This window comes from Macaca mulatta, chromosome X (assembly GCF_049350105.2).
Source record: "Macaca mulatta isolate MMU2019108-1 chromosome X, T2T-MMU8v2.0, whole genome shotgun sequence".
Taxonomy (NCBI): domain Eukaryota; kingdom Metazoa; phylum Chordata; class Mammalia; order Primates; family Cercopithecidae; genus Macaca; species Macaca mulatta.
In genome coordinates, this window is record NC_133426.1 from 76,436,957 (window position 1) to 76,452,635 (window position 15,679).

General features: G+C 35.0%; 1 protein-coding gene and 1 pseudogene across 4 annotated transcripts in view; one reads left to right on the top strand and one right to left on the bottom strand.

The window, feature by feature from the left end:
- Nucleotides 1-15,679, top strand: part of EDA (ectodysplasin A) — a 441,701-nt gene that overhangs the window by 316,612 nt on the left and 109,410 nt on the right. The window lies entirely within an intron of this gene.
- On the bottom strand, nucleotides 10,915-11,769 carry LOC694244 (CCR4-NOT transcription complex subunit 7 pseudogene; annotated as a pseudogene).

The window sequence follows — 15,679 nt, forward strand, 5'->3', positions numbered from 1 at the left end:
AATTTGATTGCATTGTGGTCTGAGAGACTGTTTGTTATGATGTCAGTTCTTTTGCATTTGCTGAGGAGTGTTTTACTTCCAATCGTGTGGTCTATTTTAGAGTAAGTGCCATGTGGCACTGAGAAGAATGTATATTTTGTTGATTTGGGGTGAAGAATTCTGTAGATGTCTATTAGGTCCACTTGTTCCAGAGCTGAGTTCAAGTCCTGAATATTCTTGTTATTTTTTTTATCTCACTGATCTGTCCAATATTGACAGTGGGGTGTTAAAGTCTCCCACTATTATTATGTGGGAGTCTAAATCTCTTTGTAGGTCTCTAGGAACTTGTTTTATGAATCTGGGCACTCCTGTATTGGGTGCATATATATTTAGAATAGTTAGCTATTGTTGCATTGTTGCCCTTACCATTATGTAATGCCCTTCTTTGTCTTTTTTGATCTTTGTTTTTTTTTTTAAGTCTGTTTTGTCAGAGACTAGGATTGCAACTCCTGCTTTTTTTGCTTTCCATTTGCTTGGAAAATTTTCCTCCATCCCTTTGTTTTGAGCCTATGTCTGTCTTTGCACATAAGATGGGTCTCCTGAATATAGCACACCAATGGGTCTTGACTCTTTATCCAATTTGCCAGTCTGTGTCTTTTAATTGGGCCATTTAGCCCATTTACATTTAAGGTTAGTATTGTTATGTGTGGATTTGATCCTGTCATCATTATACTATCTGGTTATTTTGCACACTAGTTGATGCAGTTTCTTCAGAGTGTCATTGGTCTTTATATTTTGGTGTGTTTTTGCAGTGGCTGGTACTGGTTTTTCCTTTCCATATTTAGTGCTTCTTTCAGGAGCTCTTGCAAGGCAGGCAGGTGATAACAAAATCCCTCAGCATTTGCTTGTCTGGAAAGGATTTTATTTCTCCTTTGCTTATGAAGCTTAATTTGGCTGGATATGAAATTCTGGGTTGAAAATTCTTTTCTAAAAATGCTGAATATTGGCCCCAAATCTCTTCTGGCTTGTAGAGTTTCTGCTGAGAGGTCCACTGTTAGTCTGATGGGCTTCCCTTTGTAGGTAACCTAGCCTTTCTCTGTGGCTGCCCTTAACTCTTCTTCCTTCACTTCAACCTTGGAGAATCTGATGGTTATGTATCTTGGGGTTGATCTTCTCGTGGAGTATCTTAGTGGTGCCCCCTGTATTTCCTGAATTTGCATGTTGGCCTGTCTTGCTAGGTTGGGGAAGTTCTCCTGGATAATATCCTGAAGTGTGTTTTCCAGCTTTTGGATTGCCTTTTAACACTAATTTAGGTCCTTCCTCTCTGAGTATACCTGGTGCTACCATGTTGCCCCATCTCCCCCCAAGCTGCAAACTTGTCTTTCTCCCTTTGTTTCTGATTCCATCTTATCCATTCTATATGCCATTACTTCAGGGTCACACTAGGTAAAAAAATAATAGTAGTCATGTCTAAATCAATTTTATTTTAAATGTTAGTGGGGAAGAATACAACTAACATTAACTGAGCATCTACAATGCACCAAGCACTTTTATACATGTTCTCATTTAATTCTCACAACAATCCCATGGGTGATTGTTATTCCTGTTGTACAGATGCCATTAATTTAGAGGCAAGTGGCATGCTTTAACCCTTTTGTACATACTATTCCCTCTGTCTAGGATACCCCTTCAGTTCCATCTTTATCTAGCAAACTACCAAACCTTCAAAAGCCACTTCAGATGTCATCTCCCTAGCTGGTGGTCTTAGCACTGCCCATGTCAATTCTGAAAAGACTCTCCAAGTAATTCTGATACTGGCCACTGGTTAGGAGTCATCATACGAAACAATACTGTGTAGAGAGCAAGAGCCACATCTTACTGATATCTGTATTCCTGTTGCATTTCACAGTCTATTTTGCATTCCACAGTAGTGTATTGGTCAGTGTTTATTGAAGGAATTATTTAGGTTTATGGAAATGCAGGTGTTATGTTGTATATTACTGTGGGTGGGTAGATTTAAATAAATTTATTCAGATAAATGCTACGTCTCTGGAGAGCAGAAGAAGCGAAAGGTGGTGATAACTATGAATGAAACCCATATAAACACAGAGGCAACAATTTTTAGAAAGACGATAATGCTTATCATATTTTTATTCTTTTTGGAAACAAACTACTTTTCTCATAAAGCAAACTAAAAAAAGTAAAATTTGATAAAGTCTGTTTGGCTGGTACAAATACATAGCACATAATTGTAAACCAGGGATATTTCCTTGGGAAGCAGATTGCCATCAGAAAAAAAAGACTGCATGAAATGTTTAACATTTATTAAAGCCGCATAGGTTAAAGTGTTAAATAGCTGAAAATCACTGAAGTAGGAACTCATAGAAAAGTTTGGGTAGCCTACTATCCTTTATGAAAAGCAGGATCTTTGTTGATTCAAAATACTTTGTTTGCCTTGGGCTCTATGGTATTGAACATTGCTAAAAATAAATGTGCCACCAACTTATACTTGGAAATTTCTTCATTCTATAAAAGTTTACATTGTGTTGTAACAGAATTTGACCTTTATTGGCAATAAATAATGTAAAACATTTCTAATCAATTCTCAAGCATGATATGGCAGCACTTTGCACACAACTAGGTACCAGCTGATAAGAGATGAGATCTCTGATTACTATTTCAGCAGTTACCATTAGTACAACTAAAAATGAAAATTGTGACTGGCAAGTGCTCAAGCATTTTAGTACTAACATAATTATTTGTTGCTTAGAACTTGGCTCTGCATGGTGCAAGTTCAATGTCAATTTAAGACCCCAGCAAGATACTGTACAGCTGACTTCATTTGCCAAAGAAATTTGAAAACTTTTTTAAAGCTATTAAAAGCATTCTTGCTGTTTTTTGGCAGTGCTAGGTAGAACTTGGCTCATCATGGAGCTGGGGTAATCAGAGAGTGAGCAAATGATTATTTAGGTCCTTAGGCAAACATGCAAGCTTTGAAGCCAGGGTATTTCTAATTGCCTGCCTAGTGCCTGATTGACATGATTCTGAGGTTAGACAACTATCCCGAGAAGCTACTCCTAGTTGCCGATTGTTTACCAGTGACCCTCCACTCCTACACATAGAATTGTGTTTCACCTACTGACAGTGGTCTGCCAAAGTCCAGAATGAATCTTCCTGGAGTGTAGATTCTGCTCAGGGTTAACAGAAAACACTTCATTCTGTGTGTGTGTGTGTGTGTGTGTGTGTGTGTGTGTGTGTGACGTATAATGCAAAATTCTTCTAAAATGGGAGACTTCAAAGAAATGTTAGGACTTAAGCCTGTCCCTCCCACTCCTGCCATGGGGAGACAGCATTTGGAAGTATGGAGAGACTTAAGTTTCTCTAAGTTGCTCTAAGTTATGGCCACTTTTCTGGAATGCTCTTCTCTCTCACCTCTGCCCAGAAGTATCCTGCTTATTTTTCAAAAGTCATTGTCCCCATCTTCTCTACCCCAAGCAGAGTTAACACTTCTCTGTGGCTCCATAGACTTTCCTTTATGAACCTCATATGGCATTCATCCCATTGGTGTGATTACCTGTTTGTCTTCTCACTAGGTAGATGGTGAGCCTCAGAAGAACAAGGTCTACAGGTTCTTTATATCCTCAGTGCCTTGCACCATATTTGACTAGAGCAAGTAACTAGCAAACAGTGAATAGTGAATAGGTAGATGGATAAATGGATGATAGAACAGACAGGAAAATGTCCGTTGATATGTCCACCCACATGAATAAGATTCTGAGCTCCTCTCCTAATATTCTAGTTTAGGCCTCTGAATATAGAAATGAGTGTTCACTGGGCTGTTTTCAACTTGCATATCAGTTATACCCTTACTTTTAATGGGGAAATATCAATGTAATTCATTCCACTATAAGGCACAGGAAGAAAAATCATATGATCATATCAATTAATGCAAACAAAGTATTTAACAAAATCCAATACCAATTCACGATTTAAAAAAAAGAAACCCCAACCAACTAGGAGTAGAGGGGAACATCCACAAATTGATAAAGGACATCTACAAAAGTTCTACAGGTAACATCATACTTTATGGGGAAAGACTAAGTGCTTTTCTTCTAAAATCAGGAACAAGATTAGGATGTCTGCTCTCATCATTTCTAGTCAACATTGTGCTAGAGGTTCTAGCCAGTGAAATAAGGAAGCAATAAATAAGAGGCAACCAATTTGGAAAGGAAATAAAACTGTCTTTATATACAGACGACATGATTATCTTTGTAAAAAGTTGTAAGAAATCCACAAAACAACTACCAGAACTGGTAAGTGAATACAGCAAGTTCACAGGATTCAGGGTCATTATTAAAAATCAATTCTATTCCTATATACTAGGAATAAACAATCAGAAATTGGAAATATTAAGAATGGTATTCTTAATAGCATCAAAAATATGAAATATTAAGATGTCAGTTTTCCCAAAATTGATCTATAGATTCAATGCAATTTAACATTTTTATAGGAACTGATAAGCTGATCTGAAAATTTATGTGGAAAGTCGGAGTACCTAGAATATCCTAAACAACTTTGAAATAAAGAACAAAGTTGGAGGACCTATGCTACCTGATTTCAAGGGTTATTAGAAAGCTACAGTAATCAAGGCATAGTGTTTTTAATATAGACAGTAGATCTAGTTGCAGAATAGTGAGTCAAGAAATAAACCCACACATATATGGTCAAATGATCTGCAACAAAAGTGTGAAGCAATTCAATGGAAAAATTATATTAAAAGACAAAATACAGTGTGGAAGAAAATAATTGCAAATCACATATCCGATAAAGAACTGTTATCAAGAATATATAATCTTTTAAAAATTCAGTAATAAAAAACACACAACTCAATATTTTTAAATGGAGGAAAGAGAGTCAGGCACAATGGTAGGTATCTGTAATCCCAATTACTTGGGAGGCTGAGGTGACAGGATCACTTGAGCTCAGTTTGAAACCAGCCTGGGCAACATAGCCAGATCTTGTCTCTAAAAACAAACAAACAAACAAATTTAAATGGGTGAAGTATTTGAAAAGACACTTCACTAAAGAAGATATATGAAAAGATCATCAACATCATTAGCCATCAGAGAAATGCAAATTAAAGCCATAATGAGAGACTACTACATACCTATTAGAATGATTAAACTTAAAAAGACTGACCATACCAAGTTTTGATGAGGATATGAGAGCCTGAAACTCGCATACACTGCTGGTGGAAATGTAAAATGTAAAATTCACTTTAGGAAATAGTTTGGCAGTTTCTTATAACATGTACTTACCACACAGTATATGTTACCCAACAGTTCTACTCCAAGGTATTTCCTGAGAGAAATAAAAGCATATGTCCACACAAAGACTTGCACACCAATGTCCGTAACAGTTTTATTTGTAGTAACTAAAAACTGGAAACAAATCATCTTGTCCCTCAACAGATAATGGATAAACAAACTCTGTTACATCCATGCAACAGAATACTACTTATCAATGAAAAGGAATGAACTGATACATATTATAACATGATAGAATCTCAAAATAATTATGCTGAGAGAAAGAAGCCAGACAAAGTATACTGTGTGATGCTATTTATATAAAATTCTAGAAAATGAAAACTGATCTATAGTGATAAAAAGCAGATCAGTCATTACCTGGAAATGCAGAGCACATCGGAGACTGGGCTGAGTGGGAAGGGATTACAAAGGAGCATAAGGAAACTTTTGGGAGTGATGGATATCTTTGTTATTTTGATTGTGATGATGGTTTCACAGGTGTACAGATATGTACATACATATGTAAAAACTTAAAAATTATACACTTAAATATGTACAGTTTGTTATATGTCTATAAAACCATAAAAATGATCTCTGGCTGAAAATGAAGCTGGTTATAACTTAATCCAGAGTTTGTGTCAAGTACCAGTGGGTTATAAGAGAAAGGATATACAAGGCTTTGAGGCTGGGGTTAAGGGAAAGAGGCAGGTTAAATAATAGAGACAGGGGCTATTCTTTAGTTGGCTTCTTGCCAGAACTCTTTTTCAGGTAAAGGTTCTGAGAGATTGATTCAAATTTAGTAATGGCAAAAGAAGATTTCTGTTTCAAAGTTACTAATTGGTTTTTAAATTGCCATATGATTATGTTTATATCTTATGAGTATTACATGCACATAGTTTTTAAAAATATGAACTAAGTACCTAAAAGTTTATAATGCAGGCAACGTTTCACTGTTCCAATCCTCCTAATCCTAATCCTCTGAGATTACCTTTCACTCTATTAACTGTTTCTGTTTAGTTCTTCTATTGACTGCTTCCCTATATACTGCTATTTCTTAATTCATCTATTTTAGGCTTTATTAACTTTGTAATTTAATAAATGAGGCTATAACTCACTTATACTATCTCTTGTCCCAATTTAGTTATCATGCTTTTTAGTTCCTCTTTTTTTTTTTTTTTTTTTTTTTGAGGAATATACTTAGACCTTTATTTCTTGTTTCATAAACTATGGACAGTATCTCTTAGTTCTCTGTAAAAATTAAGAGTTTGTAAAAAGAGGCCATAAGTTCCCTTTATCTCTCTCCCCTACCTACCAATTCTAGTCATTTGTACTTTTAGTTTTTACATTGCCAAGAGTGGTAATGTTTATGTTTTGTTCTACATTTATAATTAACTATCTCTATAATTAAATATCCCGTGCTTTTGTATATTGGTTATTTCCAGAAGTTGAAAATCAATATACAGTGTTTATACTATTGTTAATTATTTAAAATTTTTCTCTCTTCTGTCAAGTGTTGATAGTATTACATTTCTTAATTTGTAAAACTTGTTTTTTTCTGGATTTTCTAATTACCTTTATTTTTTCTTGCATTGTCTGCTACATTCATAAGTTTCTCTAATTTCTTAAAGATGGATAGGCGTGGTGGCTCACGCCTATAATCCCAGTACTTTGAGAGGCCGAGGTGGGCAGATCACGAGGTCAGGAGTTTGAGACCAGCCTGGCCAACATGGTGAAACACCGTCTCTACTAAAAATACAAAAAATTAGCTGGGCGTGATGGCGCCTGTAATCCCAGATACTCAGGAGGCTGAGGCAAGAGAATCGCTTGAACCTGGGAGGTGGAGGTTGCAGTGAGCCGAGATCGTACCACTGCACTCCAGCCCAGGTGACAGTACAAGACTCCATCTAAAAAAAGAGAAAAAAAAAAAAAAGGATAAAATGGTGAATCCTTTTCCTGTCTTTTTCTTGATGCCTCTCTCTTGGAGCCCTCCTTCCTTCCATTCAGACTAAATGTTCCTTAGGCCTACTGTACAGCTGGGACTTACTTTTATTAGTCTTTGCGATCTTAAAATGTCTTTCTTTTGTTATCAGACTCAATTGATAGTTGATTAGGACAAAATTATAGGTTCGAAATAATTTTCTGTCAGAATTTTGAAGGCATTCCTCCATTGTTCTCTCTAAGAGCCAGCGTTGCTGATCAGGTGATCAAACCATTCCAATTCTTGTTCCCGTAACTATTAATGTTTTTCCTCTCTGGAAGCTTTTAGGATCTTTTCTATATCTTTGCTGTTCTGAAATGTCATAATGTGTGTAGGAGTTGAGCAAACTGGTTTAGTACCCCAGATATAAGGCCTGCAACTCAATAAGCCTCACCTATGTAAATAGAGCCATTATACTGGGGGACCTCTAAATTCCAGATAGTAGAGATCTTTGTTTTAGAACATGAATGCCCACATTAGTTACCTCAATTAGACAATTTATTCAATCTCTTTAGAGAATAACCTTCTGATTTTTTTCTTTGCCTTGGGAATCAATGCCTGAATACTAGCAGTTCTATATGCAGTGGAGGAAAATGATTAATATACAGATTTTCAATGAATTTATCATATTTCATTGTCACCCTCTGCCTTACTTGGCATTTCCAATTTTCAAACTTTTCTGTGATCCTACAAGCTGTAAGCCCCCTCTGTCATTTTATCTGCCAATCTTTATCAGCCAGCATCCTATTGAATTTCTGTCTATCAGAAATGTATTGGGATCTCTTTTCCACTGACTCCCTCTACTATTGTCTTCATTATATCTTTTTTATTGTTTAATGTCATTTAAAAAATTTTTTTATTTTTAATTTTTGTGAGTACATAGTAGGTACATATTTATGGGGTACACGAGATACTTTGATACAGGCACACAATGCGTAATAATCACATCAAGGTAAATGCAGTAACCATCACTTCAAGCACTTATCCTTTCTTTGTATTGCAAACAATCCAGTTATACTCTTAGTTTTTTTAAATGTATAATATTTTAAAATGTACAATATTAAAATGTACAATAAATGATAGTTGACTATAGTCACCTTGTTTTGCTATCAAATACGAGATCTTATTCATTCTAACTATATTTTGTACCCTTTAATAATCCCCACTCCCCCACCCATTACTACCCTTCCCAGCCTCTGATAACCATCATTCTACTCTACATCCCCATGAGTTCAATTGTCTTAATTGTTTAGCTCCCACAAATATGTGAGAATATATGAAGTTTGTCTTTCTCTGGCGTCTTTCACTTAACATAATGACCTCCATTTCCCTCCATGTTGTTGCAAATGACAGTATCTCATTCTTTTTATGGATAAATAGTACTGCATTGTGTATGTGTACCATATCTTCTTTATCCATTCATCTGTTGATAGAAACTTAGGTTGCTTCCAAATCTTGGCTATTGTGAATACTGCCACAATAATCATGGGAGTGCAGATATCTCTTTTGATATACTGATGTCCTTTCTTTTGGGTATTTACCTAGCTGATATCCTTTCTTTTGGGTATATACCTAGCAGTAGGATTGCGGGGTCATATGGTAGTTCTATTTTTAGTTTTTTGAGGAACCTCCAAACTGTTCTCCATAGTGATTATTATAATTTACATTCCCACCAACAGTGTACAAGGGTTCCCTGTTCTCCACATCCTCATAAGCATTTGTTATTGCCCATCTTTTTTTTTTAATAAGAAAACATTTTTAAAGCCTTTATTTACAAAAGCTTTAAAAACAAATAATACCCTCTGTTTTGCAAATAATATTTGTTTAAAAAGGACCACCCAGTTACAGCACTGTAATATCATGAATAAAGAATGTACAAGGGAAACAAATCAATGTGACTAACATTTGGAGATTTGCCAATATTATTGATTGAAGTATAGGTAATACACATTCTAACTTGTAGTCCATCATTTCAGGGTAGAGTTAATGGTTACCGAAAAGTCTTCCTACATCCTACACATGCTCTGGTCTGGTCACGTGTTCTGCATGGTGAAATATTTCACAGTCTCTTTTGTCAATATATGTAAAATAGATTGCAAAGATATACACAAAAAAATAAACAAGCATTACACTCCTCAGGTAATTTTATTAGCTCTCTATATATATTCTCAAGCATCAAAATGTTATACTTGATTGAAGATTTGTTTCAGAAAATATTTTATCCTTTATTTATGTACTCATATATATATGAGTACATAAAATATATGTTATATATATACATATATATGGATTTTGTTGTTTTGTACCACATCTCTTCATTACTTACCTTTGTAGCAACTATGAAAGCACAATTTTTAACTTCTAATTTAATTTGGTACAAAATATACCTACAGACTTGTTATCTTTGGATTTTAAAAAAATCAATTTGTATAACCAACAAATCAAGAGCATCGTAAGTATGGCTACAAAATGAAAAAAAAAAAACAAGAGTAAACAGTGATGGAATAAAAATAAGCAGATCAAGGGAAGTGTGCTATCATAAAGTAACTGTAGCTTCAACATCTTGAGTACCAGTTTCCTGGCAGATACGAAATATCCAATCACAAGGGATTTTTCCTGAAGGATGTAAGACTGGTTTGAAAATTCTCAGGAAGGGGAACATCACACACAGGGGCCTATCATGGGGAGGGGGGAGGGGGGAGGGATTGCATTGGGAGTTATACCTGATGTAAATGATGAGTTGATGGGTGCAGCACACCAACATGGCACAAGTATACATATGTAACAAACCTGCACGTTATGCACATGTACCCTACAACTTAAAGTACAATAATAATAAATAAATTTAAAAAAAAAAAAAAAAAAAAGAGGAAAATTCTTCAGTCACAGAGCAGCCTACACATGCCAATTAGAAACTGACAGACACTAGATGTGCTTGGAAGATTAAACACTACGTACAGAAACAGCAGTTACTAAGCTCCTCAGTAGTTTCTCGTCTTTTTTTTTTTTTTTTTTTTTTTTTTTAGTATCACTGAATTGACAGTTTGCACAATGAATGTGCTATATTCTGTGGGTCAAAACCGAGTAAATGCTGTGTAAAGTTGGCAGATGGTCATTTTTCCAGCTAAGATCAAGTAAAAACAAAATTTCTGATAAAACAGAGGTTTTGAGTCAGAATCACTCTCCAAAGTACAAATTTGATGGTCCACATTCTCAAATAGCTAAAACTCCTGTAGAATGGAAGGGAGAGACACGAAACAGAGAAATAAATTACAGTCAGTGCTAGTTAATTTAGGAAAAGGGAAAAATAAACCAAACTCCCAAGTAGGTAAAGCTTATCAAAATATTCAGTGATGTAGCTTTCTCCACTCTCTGTTGCACACGCTTGCTAACAAGTATATTAAATTAAGGCCAAATTTAACCTGAATGTGTTTTTTGTTTGTTTGTTTGTTTGTTTGTTTGTTTTTTGATCTGAGATAGGAACAATCATACTTAGTACTGAAAGGCAGACAATAAAATGGGCCATGAAAGGGTGGGGGGAGGTACTGTCTATTTTTCAAGGGATTCAACCAGAGATAAAACCTATATACAAGCATGTGTGTAGCTTGAAATAAAATAAAAATAAAAGGACTATTTCACGTCATGACTGCTTATTGGCTTCCTCTTCATATGCATTCCCTGTGCCATTCTGTACATAGGGTGATGAATCAGAACCAAGGCCATACATACAAATGACCACAATATTTGTCATTATCAATATGACCTTCAAAGAACATTTCTCTCATTTTGAAAAAGGCCATTCCTGTGAGCAATGAATTAGATCCTGCCTGATGTTGTGGTCCTATCTATTCCAGTTTTAACTGTTCTGCCACCTCCTGTAATCCATCTTTGAGATTTTTGCAGCTCTTCATGAGGTACTTCACATCATAAATGGCAGGTAAAAACAATGGAAGGATCTCAAAGAAGTCAAGTTCTTCTTCAGGCAAGTTAGAGTTGGTCAGGATTTTGATTAAATAGCCAAAGTTGTAACTGCTATGAAATGACAACCATTTGACCCCTTCACAGAGGACCACTCCTGAAGTCATAAGAAGTTCTACAAAGTACTGGGTCTCAATTCCTTCCTCATCATGTTTTTTAAACCGGATACCACGTGTTGTTAGTAGCTCTATAGAGTCCTGGGCATACATGTCCTCCGTCAAATTAAATTTAAAATTAAACTGCCAAGTTGAAGTTCCTGGAGGGTATTCTCCTTGCTCATTCATAAATGTCAGTCCTAGCTGAATTATCTTTAGCAAGTCTACATTACACCGCAATAGTTGGTATTGATAGTCAGCATTGCTCCTGAATTCCCCAGTGGGTCTTGCAACCACACCTGGAAACTCAAGTGTCCATAGCAATGTAATTATATTTTTGGATAACTTGACGAATTTTCATCATCTCTTCATCCACGTTGCAAGCCCAAACTTCACAAATTCTTTGGCTATAATCCACAGTTGCTGCTGGCATAGTGAGGGCACAAGGGAGTATAGATGCCAAGCATCAAAATGTTATACTTGATTGAAGATTCGCTTCAGAAAATATTTTATCCTTTATTTATGTACTTGTGTCGCTGAGCTTGCGCTCCTCCTCTTCCCCTCGCCATAGAGACAGTACCCAGCGGCAGTGGCAGTGGTGGGTACCCCATAGATACCTCTCGCCCAGCAAGGGGGAAAGGTGAGCAGGAGCTGCACCACACCATGCTGCGCCATCGCTTTTCACACTGTCCATCTTTTGAATAAAAGTTAAAATGGATAAAGGCCATTTTCACTGGGGTGAGATGATATCTCATTGTAGTTTCAATTTGCATTTCTCTGATGATCGATGATGTTGAGTACCTTTTAATATGCTTCTTTGCCATTTGTATGTCTTCTTTTGAGAAATGTCTATTCAGATCTTTTGCTCATTTTAAAATCAAATTATTAGGTTTTTTTTCCTATAGAGTGGTTTGAGCTCCTTATATATTCTGGTTATTAATCTCTGTCAGATGAGAACTTTGCAAATACTTTTTCCCATTCTGTGGGTTATCTCTTAATTTTGTGGATTGTTTCCTTTGCTATGTAGAAACTTTTTAATTTGATATGCTCCCATTTGTCCATTTTTGCTTTGGTTGCCTGTGCTTGTGGGATATTAAATTTTTGCCCAGTCCAATTTCCTGGAGTTCCCTCAATTTTTTTCTATTAGTGTCATAGTTTGAGGTCCTAGATTTAAGTCTTTAATCCATTTTAATTTTATCTTTGTGTACAGTGAGAGATAGGGGTCTAGTTTCATTCTTTTGCAAATGGATATCTAGTTTTCCCAGCACCATTTACTGAAGAGATTGTCTTTTCCAAATGTATGTTCCTGGAACCTTTGTCAAACATGAGTTCACTGTAGATGTATGGATTTATTCCAGGGTTCTGTATTCTGTTCCATTAGTCTATGTGTCTCTTTTAATGCCAGTACCATGCTGTTTGGGTTGCTATAGCTCTGTATTACAATTTGAAATCAGGTAATGTGATTCCTCCAGTTTTGTTCTTTTTGCTCAGGATAGCTCTGGCTATTCTGGGTCTTTTGTGGTTCCATATACATTTTAGAATTTTTTTTATTTCCATGAAGAATGTCATTGATATTTTGATAGGGATTGCATTGAATCAGTAGATAGCTTGAGGTACTATGAATATTTAACAATATTGGTTTTTCTAATCCATGAACATGGAATATCTTTTCCACTTTTTGTGTGTCCTCTTCAATTTCTTACATCAGCATTTTATAGCTTTCATTATAGAGATCTTTCACTTCTTTAGTTAAGTTTATTCCTAGGTATTTTATTGTATTTGTGGCTGTTGTAAATGGAATTACTTTCTTAATTTCTTTTTCAGATTGTTTGCTGTTGAAATATAGAAATGCTATGTTGATTTTTTTTATCCTGCAATGTTACTGAACTTGTTTATCAGTTCTAATCGTTTTTTTGGTGGAGTCTTTAGTTTTTTCCATGTATAAGATCATTTCATCTACAAATAAAGATAATTCAACTTTATCCTTTCCAATTTGCGTGCCCTTTATATCTTTCTGTCATCCAATTGCTCTAGCCAGGACTTCCAGTACTGTCTTGAATAACAGTGGTGAAAATGGGCATCTTTGTCTTATTCTAGATCTTGGAGGAAAGGCTTTCAGTTTTTCCCTATTGAGTATGATACTAACTGTGGGTCTGTTATATGTGACTTTTATTGTATTGAGGTATGTTCCTTCTAAACCCAGTTTGTTGAGGGTTTTTATGATGAACAGATGTTGAATTTTATCAAACTCTTTTTTCAGCATCAGTTGAAATGATCATATCATTTTTGTCCTTCATTCTGTTGATATGATATATCACATTGATTGACTTGCATATGTTGAGCCATCCTTGCATTCCTGGGATAAATGCCACCTGGTCACAGTGAGTGATCGTTTCAATGTATTGTTGAATTCAGTTTGCTAGTATTTTGTTGAGGGTTTTTGTATCAATGTTTATCAGGGATATTGGCTTGTAGTTTTCTTTTTTTTGATGTTTTTGTCTGGTTTTGGTATCAGGGTAATACTGGCCTTATAGAATGAGTTTGGAAGTACTCCCTCATTCTCTGTTTTTTGGAATAGTTTGAGAAGGATTGATATTAGTTCTTTTTTAAATGTTTGATAAAATTGAGCACTGAAGCAATTGGGTCCCAGGCTTTTCTTTGCTGGGAGATGTTTTATTACAACTTAAATCTCATTATTTGTTATTAGTCTGTTCAGGTGATGGATTTCATCATGGTTCAATCTTGGTAAGTTGTATGTGTCTAGGAATTTACTCATTTCTTCTAGATTTTTCAATGTATTGGCATACAGTTGCTCATAATAGCCTATAATGATCTTTTGTATTTCTTCAGTGTCAGTTATAATGTCTCCTTTTTCATCTCTAATTTTATTACTTTAGGTTTTCTCTCTTTTTGTAGTTAGTTGGGCTAAAGGTTTGTTGATTTTGTTTTGTTTATCTTTTGATAAAAAGCTTTTCATTTTATTGATCTTTTGTATTTTTATTTCAAATTTCTACTCTGGCCATTATTATTTCTTTTCTTCTACTAATTTTGAGTTTGCTTTGCTCTTGCATTTCTGGTTCTTTTTTAACTTTTGTGAGTACATAGTAGGTGTATATATTTGTGAGTTACATGAGGTTTTTTGATACAGGCATGCAGTACATATTAATCACATCATGGTAAATGGGGTATCCATTTCCTCAAACATTTATCCTTTATGTTACAAACAATACCATTATGCTATTTTAGTTAGTTTTCAATGTGCAATTAAGTGCAATTCTAGTTCTTTAAGATACACCATTAGGTTGTTCATTTGAAATTTTTCTAGTTTTTTATTGTAGGTGCTTATTGTTATAAACTTTCCTCTTAGTACTGCTTTCACTGTATTCCATAGGTTTTTGTATGTTGTATTTCCATTTTCATTTGCTTCAAGAAATTTTTTAATTTCCTTCTTAATTTCTTCATTGGCCCACTGGTCATTCAGGAGTATATTGTTTAATTTCCATGTGTTTGTATAGTTTCCAAAATTCCTCGTTATTGGTTTCTAGTTTTATTCCATCGTGGTCAGGGAAGATACTTGATATTATTTCAAGTTTTTGAATATTTTAAGACTTCTCTTGTGGCCTAACATATGGTCTATCCTTGAGAATGATCCATGTGCTGAGAAGAAGAGTATGTACTTTGCAACCATTGGATGAAATGTTCTGTGAATATCTATTAGGTCCATTTGGTCTATAGTGCAGATTAAGTCTGATGTTTCTTTGTTGATTTTCTGTCTGGATGATCTATCCAATGCTGAAAGAGAAGTGTTGAAGTCTCCAGCTATTACTGTCTTGGGGTCCATCTCTCTCTTTAGCTCTAATAATATTTTTTTTATATATCTGGGTCCTCCAGAGTTGGGTGCATATATATATTTAAAATTGTTATATCCTCTTGTTGAATTGACCCCTTTATCATTATATAATGACCTTCTTTGTCTCTTTTTATAGCTTTTGTCTTGAAATATATTTTGTCTGCTATAAGTATAGCTATTCCTGCTAATTTTTTTGTTTCCATTGGCATGGAATATCTTTTTCCATCCCTTTATTTTCAGTCTATGTGTGTCTTTATACATGAAGTGTGTTTCTTGTAGGCAACAGATTATTGGGTCTTGATTTTTTATCTACTCAGCCACTCTATGTTTTTTTATGTTATTATTGATAAGTAAAGACTTACTCCTGCCATTTTATTACTTGTTTTATATTTTTGTGGTCTTCTCTTCCTTCTTTCCTTTCTTCCTGTCGTCCTTCTAGTGAAGGTGATTTTCTCTGATGGTATGATTTAATTTCTTGATTTTGATTTTTTGT